The sequence below is a fragment of the Rhipicephalus sanguineus genome, unplaced genomic scaffold (genome assembly GCF_013339695.2).
Source record: "Rhipicephalus sanguineus isolate Rsan-2018 unplaced genomic scaffold, BIME_Rsan_1.4 Seq560, whole genome shotgun sequence".
Taxonomy (NCBI): domain Eukaryota; kingdom Metazoa; phylum Arthropoda; class Arachnida; order Ixodida; family Ixodidae; genus Rhipicephalus; species Rhipicephalus sanguineus.
Genome location: NW_023615514.1, coordinates 383,690 through 393,266, shown reverse-complemented (window position 1 = coordinate 393,266; position 9,577 = coordinate 383,690). Strand labels below are relative to the sequence as shown.

The following is a 9,577-nucleotide window of genomic DNA, read 5'->3' as shown; positions in this document are numbered from 1 at the left end:
ACTGATCAGGGTCAATTTCTAGCTCTGAGTGATTTTGCTTGAAAGCCTTGAATTGCACTGATAAAGACAATTACCCCTAACGGCCGTGCTCGGATTGGCAACAAATTCGATGTATTATTTGCCTCAAAGATTACTCGGTGCTTTTCATACCTCAAATTACTCAGTCAGTGGATTCTGTAAATAACCCTGTGCGATTAATTTTGCCCTGCCTTTTCAGATTGGTTTCGACACGCTTGAGCGCAAATCGACAGCTCTAGCATGCAAACGCTTTCTTGGAACGCACTCGTACGACCTTGTAGCAGAGTTGCTTTTGGATGTATACGCAGACTTCAGCCTGGAAACGAAGAAAGTCCGAGGCACAGTGACCGACAACGGAAGTAACTTTGTAAAGGCTTTCAAACAATTTGGAATTGATGACACCACTGACGGTACGCTTGCATGTCTTCATTACAATATTTTTCTCTAAGCTATTTCGTTCTATCCGAGGTGGCAGAATTCGTGTTTGTTTTGGTGACAGAGGGAACGGGAATGTACTTATCCCCGCTTGTTTCTTTGCAGATCGGGAAATGGACTTACGTTTCCCCTTGAACTGGCGGGGTCATCACTTCATCATCATCTGCGGTGCGCATACCATACCAGAGAATATCTACCACTTTAGAGAACGGAAACTGTACCTTTGACTGTAGTACGGAAATAAGGGTAGCGGCGGCGTACTGAACTGTAATAGAGCGAGGCGAGATGGCGCTGCAAGTACTATCATCATCATTAGACAAACGCGTTTTTGCGGTTGGTTCGCCCTGGTCGCTCTACTGCGCGTTTTGCTCCCTATGGTATTTTGTTCTTTGTCGTTGCTAAATCGCTGCTCGCGTGTGTAATATTTATCGCCAGGTGACCAAACTGGCCTCGACTGGCAAAAACAACGTCAATCAAGTAAGGTTTGCATCGTTTATTGTGAGTGCCCAAGCTGGTACAAGCAATGTATACAGGTCAGTCCAAGCAAAACAAGTCACTCATACACGTCGAAAGCTTTCAACCCGTATGTGTGTAATCAGGCTGAAAGCTGACAAATATGTGCATATAACTGAACACCGAGATCGCTAAAAGAACGTTGCTCTCGTTGTGTAGCAGCGTCCGAGTTTTAACAGCATAGCTTTAGGACAAGGGTCTTATCCTTCCTTTAGTTACGGCGCTTGCAGGTGTGTTGATCTTTGGAGTGCATGGGGAGCGGAAACGAACGTGCGCTACGCCGACAGATAGTTGGCGCAGTGAGAGCAATGTAGTTTTGATTAATCTTTTACGTAAACAATCGCGGATGCGTACAGTTCTGCATCTTTCTCGCTCTGCGATGTCACCTTGAATGCGTTACAAATAAGGAATATCGCGTTGTGTCTACAGGGCAGGCACGAATTTCTCGGCCGTGAAGCCATACCATAGGTAGTACGTATTCAGGTAATAGGTGGAAGAAAATATTTCAGGCTCGTTTTGTTCCTCGATATAGTTCAGTTACACAGTTTCTACAGCTAGAATTTCTTGGCGCTAGTAGTAATCGGACTGCTGAGTATGCAGCGTAGATGAATGCTAAAGAAACAGAGATATAAGGCGAGTGCTTACAGATTCTAGAAGCACAATTCTAAGAAAATAAGCTTTAGGCATGCAGTGTACATCTTCGTTGGTGTTCGCACAGAACACTAAACAACTGCTCAGCCGTAAGCACAATCTCTGTATCACATAGACATGTCGATAGAACTTGAGCACTCTGTTGCAAGCAAACACTCACGAAATCAAACTGTGGGGCACGATGTGAACCTGTGCCAATGCTGGATAAATAAAGGTCATATATATATTGCATACTTGTTATTGTGTTATTTACTTTTTCAATATATTTGGGCTTGGGAGCACAAGTATGTATTCCTGCTACTTTTAGAAGCTCCAGCTTGAAATATTGTCACATGCGCTCCTTTCTTTCTATGTTTTATGTTATTGGCCAATTGCACGTGTAGTTGCATTGCACAAACCGTGCCAGAATGTCTGGGAACATTCCAGATTATTTTAGGATCTTCTGTTAGGCTGGAGCGTGCAATTGCAAACAGCTCAGTTTATTGTCGAACTAACGCAGCCACCAGTGATAATGCTCGAATGTTCGATGCCGCAGGTATAAATGCCGACGCGCCTTGCCACAGATCAGTTTATCGACGGCTGACGCCTGTTCGCCGCTATCAGTGTGCAGTGTGTATTGCTGTAGTTTGACTTTTCGTTTCCCGCCACAAGTTCGGCCGAATAAAAAGTTTCATCTTGGACACACCGACTGCTGCTTTCGTCGACGTCACGACCCCTTGACAATACGTAAAATCTTGTAGTGTGGCTGTGGATAAGTCCAAGTTCATGTATGTTTTAAATTACCTCTTCGATTTCCTAGGTTTTTTTTCGTGACAGTAGTTTACAGACTTTCACTTCATAGTGGTAGGTGCTACAACTGCGACATGTTAATTTAATCAAACAGCAGAAGTAGGTGTGTTCAAACAAATTTGGCACGTTTCTCTGCTATGCAAAAAAGAAAACACTACCATACTCACTGAACACAATCTCACTCATCACGACAACGTAAACGTGCTTGGTGAAGCTGTGCTGGAAGAAGTGCTCGTCACACTTATAATTTGTTTATTAGCTGTAAATAATTTGAAGGAGCCCATTGAACATATGTGCAAAGGCTAATGTAATTGAGCACAGCCTTGTAAAGCTTTGTCGTATCTTTTTGTAAACTTCTATGATCTAAACACAGTTAATTAAGGCAAAACAGTTTTGAGCATAGTGTGTAAACTGTCTCATAAGGCACAACTAAACGTTGCATTTACGTTGCGCGGCAGCTGTATTTTCGATGGAGGCGAAAATGTTTGAGGCCCGTGTACTTAGGTTTAGGTGCACGTCAAAGAACCCCAGGTGGTCGAAATTTGCGGAGCCCTCCACTACGGCGTATCGTGATTTTGGGACGTTAAACCCTAGATATTATTAGATGTTGGAAAGACTGTTAATTCCCTCACTGCCGTGATGTTCGTTTTGTAATGTGATTTATAATTTAAAAAAACTGACCCTACGTTTCGAGACCCGTTTGGTCTCTTAGTTTTTTTTAAATTGAAGACTAATGATTAAATGTGGCTGGAGAGCGTTTTTATTCTTATAATCTTGCCCAGCCAGACAGACTTCTATATATTTACCCTTAAATTTATAATTTCTGATGATTCACATGCAAAGCATGATATGATTATGAGTCATACAGTAGTGGGCAACTCTAGATTGATTCTAACTGACTGGAGTTAAACAAACGCAGTTGTAGCCTTGAAGAAGACAAGACTGCTTGTCGAAACATTTGCTCCAGCGACACCTCTTGTTAACAAATGCTTCGTCTCTTCAAGCTTCCGTCTTTCCCTGAACTTCAGACGCACATCTAAGCACACGAGTGTCTTTGCATTTCGCCCCCAATGAAATGTGACCACCGTGGCTGGGTATAAAACCTGCGTCGTTGAGCTCAGCAGTGCCAGGTAACGTAACTAATGCACGGAGCTAGTGCTCAATTTCAACGCTATTGCGGTGTAGATTGCATGACACAGTAGACAGCTAATACTTGTGGACGATTGTAGGCACACCTCCATGAGATGCCTGGTAAACCATTCACAAATACAGCATTGCAAGCGTGAGGTTCAAGATGACCTGTTGTAGCAGACGTTCACATGTTTCGCCGCACTTGCAGAGTGGACATTCGGGGGTAGTCATCCTGTCGTTGCCCGGCAATCCTGGAAAAACAATGACATCACCAGATATTGATAAGCATTATCAGTACATATTAAACTTTGCAAAAATAAACATATAAACATAGTGAACAAAAACAGCGGTTTGTTATACATATATGTAAACGTACCTTATAATGCATGTTGTTTCACTCGGGCTAGCTTCTTTACAGGCGTGTCATGTAACAGGTGCCTTGCTCATTGCACACAGCTGTTTCTTTGTCAGACCAGGAGGCTATGGCAGAAAAAAAAATTCTTATTATAGTGACGGTTTCTTTATCACAATAAAGTGAATGTGCACTCACAATTATGTGAAGCTTTCGTTGCACTAAATGTGTAGTAAAATAACCTAAACTGACAACAGGAGAAATGAGACCTCTAAACCTGGCTTCTCAAATGCGACTGCGGCAAAATATAACTCGTATCTTTTTTGCACTGATATGCGGGCTAGTTACGAAGATACATGCGAGACGTTGGTGATGCAGTTGCCTTTCTTTATTGCAGCGGCCTGGTTAATGTGAACCGAACGATAAACTCAGCAACTTGCTCCCACTTGAAGCCACGCCGCAAGGATCGCACGTTTTCTCATCGACAGAGTTTGACACGTTGAAATATTAATATTGCAGTGCGTCGCCTCCGTGTGACACCCACGGTCATTGGTAAAAAGCTGAAGCAGTGGGTTTTTATACTCACCGGTTCGTATATTCTCGGGCTTGAAACGAGTGTTCATCCGGTGAACGCTTCAACGGTCCCTTCGTTCTCCCGAAGTCTGCTGAATGCGTTTCGCGAAAGCATTTCAACGAGTCAAAACAAACAGAACGAAAGCGAGTGTCTCGGCCGGCAGTGGCTGGAAACTTTTACAGCGAAACGAAAGAGCGCGAGACCCATCCGAATGCACCGTGAACCGTTACCTGCCGTTACGTTGCCTCTGCCGCCGTATATTTTGAAATGAAGATAATGATGCCGATAGGCTGCTGACAACTACGAGTCTGTTGGAGCAAAAACTATTACAAAAGATTGATGACGTGGTAACTGGCAAGGCAAGGCCACTTCGTATAAACAGCAATTTGTTTATTGAAGTGTAACAGTAAGCAAACAACTAAACTTCCTTATTTCAAGAATATTTTAATTTGAAGTTTGGGCCCGACGAGGGCGCCCCTACATAAAAAGTCAAATAGCGCGAATGGCGGCAACCAGAGCCGTATATTCCTTCGGAGAGTTCGGCGGAGGGGCGGAGCCAACAACCATCCAAATTTAGCGGCGGCGCGGCGCTGTCCGCCATTTTGTGCCGCGGCACTGTAAGCTCGCGTTGGCGTGCGCCCGCAACGCTCCGTCTCTGGCGAACCCTTTCTTCAGCGACCGCGCTGCAAGCCCCCATTGCGACGTCCGTGCAGGTCCACGATGTTCCACGCAGCCGACACGTGCACGATCAGCAGCAAAGACACACCAGGTCGGTCACAGAGGAAGCATAAATGCCGACAGCGACGTCACGGGTACAGCATCACGAGAAACCTCGGCACAAAATGGCGTCGGCGGCGTGGAAGCGCGCTGTTGCCAGACTGGCGGCGAGATCAAAAGAGCGCCGAACTCTCCCAAAGGGAATATACGGCTCTGGCGGCAACCACAACGTCGCCATGTTATCCTAACGCAGAGGTTAGTAGATCCACTCCCTGTGTTTGAAGCTGGAACTCGCCGCGGTCGATTTTTTCGCCCTCTGCGGCGATCGCTGGAACTTGCGACTTTCCGGGGCCTGACCATACTTTAAGCCTCGTAGGCACGGCCGGCGCCTCCTCTATTTTTCTCTGCCTGGGCGAAGGAGCGGAGCGCAATGGGAACCGACCGTCGGCGTTAGTGCGGCGTTTAGCCGCCGGGCGCCGCCACCGTAGTAGACAAGCTGTCGCATCGTCGCTCGCGGAAACGAATGCCGTGGCTGCATTCGAAGCTGCTGTATGGTTCAGTTTTCGGCTGTATTCGCGTTGTTTAAAGTATAATGAAAACTTGTAAACTGGAATCAAGAAGCACTTGTCGTTCTGGGCAACCAGCCAATTTCGAAGGCATGTGTCTTTCGCGGTTATTTGATCGAGACGCTCGCGCGTCGTCTGCTAGCCAGAAAGCTCATGCCAGTGATGCGCGGAAAATTATTTTTAGATGCGAAGTATCTTAAGGCGGAGCTCAATCCGGTGGTGGTGGTGGTGTGCGGCGTGACCACCCTTACTGCGCATGCGCACACCCTCTCCACACACCTCTCCACTCACCCTCTCCACTTTCCCTCTCCCCTCCACTCTCCCATACCCCTCTCCCGTCCCCCTTTCCACTCTTCCTCTGAAACGCGGGCTAGACCAAAGCTAGGTGGCTTTGGCTAGACATGCCGAAATTCTCTCCTGCGCAACGCCGCGATGTGATCGAGCGTATGCGCGTCCCCTCCTCTTCTCTCTCCTCTCCTACGCTGCCCCCCTCTCGCCCGCCTGCCCTGTGAGAATTAACGGCCAGGCTAGATGGAAGATACGACGCGCGTAGCGTCCCTCTTCGCGTTCCACGACGCGAGGTCGGTAGCATGCCCAACGAACGCCAACGGAACACGATCGTGCAAGTGCTCTGGCTTCGCATCGCCTCATGATCCCCTTTAGCGGGAGATGGTGTAATTTTTCACCGTTACGTTCGCTTGACTGAGAGGCGGTTTTTGACTGTCTGAAAGTCGATTTTCGAAAGCAGCATTTGCCAAGAATACTGAAATCTTGTGCGCTTAAAGTTCTCCGATGCGTGCTACCGTCTACTGGTGTAGCACACTGCACGCAAGCTTGGAGTTCATGCGCTAAATAACATGAAATGTCACTAGACTGCTTCCAGAGATATACGTGATTGCCCGTTCCCTTCGTAAAGCTTTTGAGAATTACGTTTGTTGCCACGACAGGAGAAAGCAACAGCTGGTGCCAGAAAAAGAAGAACTATGTCAACTGATTCCACCAATTCAGAGCTTAAACCAGTTAAATCGAGGTGGTGCGAAAAACAAACAAAAACCGCTACATAAGCCGCGCGCTTCCTGCAACACTGACCGACGTGTGTGAACAGACGCTGTCGTTCAAGTACAAAGTCGTAGTGCCGACTCTCAACTTGAGCCAATATGAAAGGCGTGAAAAATGGGGCGGCCTGTTGTCAGTTGCTTGAGCTCGTCTTGGCATTTGTCGACGGATTGTTGTAGCCACAGTATCTGGCTCCTCAGCTCTCTTTATTTTCTCTTCCATTTGACCTTTTCGGTAGTGAGCAAAGTAGAGGCCCAATGGCTGTCGACCTGGACGCTTTTGTCGCGTGGAGCAGCATGCTCAGCCTCGTGCACTCATTTATTGTGACACTGTACATAATGATTGTCGGTTGTTTCGCCGGTAGCGCATGTGGTGTCCATGGGCTCCGATTCTTCAGCTTCGAACCTAATGTCAGCGCTGCATGCACATGGCGGCGATCGCGAGGCAGTGTTGCTACTGGTCTACATGCATTCGTTGACTGTTTGAACGCAACACTGTCACGTTTAGGGATACTTGCCATGCTTGGTTCAGTTGTTACCCTGGGCTACAAACGTGAATGGTAGACTGCAAAGAGTGACACTACTGCATCCTTCTTAAGCCGCCGCTTCTTATATTCTATGAAATCTTCGAGTCGTAAACGACGGCTGCATATTCTAGTGTAGTTTGAATGTGTATTAGGAGACCAATTATCCCACCTAATTACTTGAAGCCACATCTCCTGAACACCAGCGACAGCTGGAATTTCATGGAACGACAGCCGCATAGTGTATTAGGGCGAAAGCCTTATAGATGCCTCATCAAACGTGAAAATTGGCCGTCGCCGGCGTGAACGCGAGTGATGCAAAAAATAATTACGTGATGACATCATGTGACGTCACAGATAATAAAATTTTGTGATATCATCGTGACGTCACACAACGTGACGTCGTCACATTACATCTTCTCTTGGTCAAAATGGGCCGATCACGGAGGCAGCGCATGCCTCCGCTGATGTGCAGAAATCTTGCGCTGCCTCCTATCCTTGAGGCAGTAAGGAAACCGTGTTAGGCGCAGAAATATCTCGGAGGGAGGCAGGGAATGTTCAATACATTGACTGGAAGAAAAAGAAGATGGCTTTCGCCTTTCAGTCGTCTTAGATGAATGCATAAGGGACCCTGTGAGATTTTTATCAATAAAGGGAAATAAAAAAAGGCAATCGTAATTTCTTTCAGTTCCATTTGCAGAGTAGAACACAACAATATGACATACTAAGACATTGGGGCGGTTGCAATAGCCTGAAATAGAAAATAAAACGCGAATGCTATCAAACTCGAGTGCAAGTATTGAACCGGCAGCATGGCCTGACAGACTGCCTGCGGAATATGTACAGTGGGGATGGAAAGACACGCGAACGTGCGGCATCTGCATTCTTTGCTGTTTCACATCCATTTTCAAGTGGTTATAGCGTGGCTGATTGATGAAAAGTAGACGTCATCCATGAAACAATAAAAGGCCATCTAGCATCTTTTTATTGCCACGACGGTTAGAGCGTGATGAAAACAGCGCGCCGCTATGTTCGCGTTTCTTTCCGTCCCCCTGCACCTGTGAAAGCCTGCAAGAAGCACAAATGCAATTAAATTCGGATGCAAACACGAATTCGTGCGGCCGTTCAGCGCCAGCTTCGCATAGTCTACTTGCACAGCGCCACCACGCGGCAGCGGCGAGCGGACGCGGAGCGGGCTCGCGACGGGCCGAGGAGAGCGTTCGCCCAGGCACTGAAAAATAGAGGAGGCACTGGCACGGCTGACGTCAAGAAAGCGCTCAACAGAAGTCTCACGTGCAGCCGTTTCCACGACAGTGCAATGGCGAAATGCGCTCTGTATTGGGGCTCATCAAATCGGCCAAAGTCTGCAGAGATGGTGACATCAGTTTTCGGAAGACAGTTGCGAACGCCCTGCATCACGCGGTGGAGCTCTCTCTACCACGCACTGGACGTACTTCTCATGAACAAGGAGAAACTCAAGACACTCTCAGAGAAGCTCGACCTACCATATATAAGAGACGCGGAGAGTGACTTTCTGGAGGAATATCGCGGGATTCTCTACCCAATTGCTGCAGGTCAGGTACTTTTTTATATACGTTTTCAAGAGTCGTCTACGTATATTATTTAAAAGTTACATTATATCGCCATCAGTGGAAGAAATCGGGCAGCGTACTTTATAAAACCTTTTTTTTATTTTTTTCAGCAATCGATATCTTGCAGAAAAGCAGCTGCGGCTACTACGGAGAGCTTCTGCCAACGCTTCTCACGTTAGAAAGGAAGCTAATTTCGATGAAGCAAAAAATTCGTCATGGATCTATCATCTTAGAAAGCTGTCGATCCGACCTCCAAAGGCAGTTTTCTGCGCTTTTTAGGATAGAACATGATGAGGTAATACTTGCATCCTGCTCACACCCATACTTAAATATGCGGTGGACCTCAAGCGAAGTGGCTAAATCATCCGACTTTGAGAGCTTGCTCGTGCGAGCTGCTGAGGCGCATGCACCAATCCAAGCAGACACGTGCGACGAGCCGTCATCATCGGTGGTGATTAATCACGGTTTTTATGACTTTGCAGACGGGGAAACTTAGGCATCTGAACGGTGAGAACAGACCCACGTGCGGGCGGAAGTGTTCCGGTATTCAGACGACCCGAGAAGGGATATCGCCATGCTGCAGGACTATCCTGCCATGAAGGCCGTATTTATCCGCTATAACACGTATTTGTGCTCCTCTGCAGCGGTAGAGAGACTTTT

General features: G+C 47.0%; 1 long non-coding RNA gene across 1 annotated transcript; it reads right to left on the bottom strand.

Annotated features, from left to right (window-relative positions):
* Nucleotides 1-3,666: 3,666 nt before the first annotated feature.
* On the bottom strand, nucleotides 3,667-4,666 carry LOC125756728 (uncharacterized). The gene is made up of 3 exons (XR_007414704.1): nucleotides 4,476-4,666; nucleotides 3,914-4,017; nucleotides 3,667-3,788 (listed from the first exon to the last, which is right to left on the bottom strand). It is a non-coding gene; the product is annotated as an uncharacterized LOC125756728 (long non-coding RNA).
* Nucleotides 4,667-9,577: the final 4,911 nt, after the last annotated feature.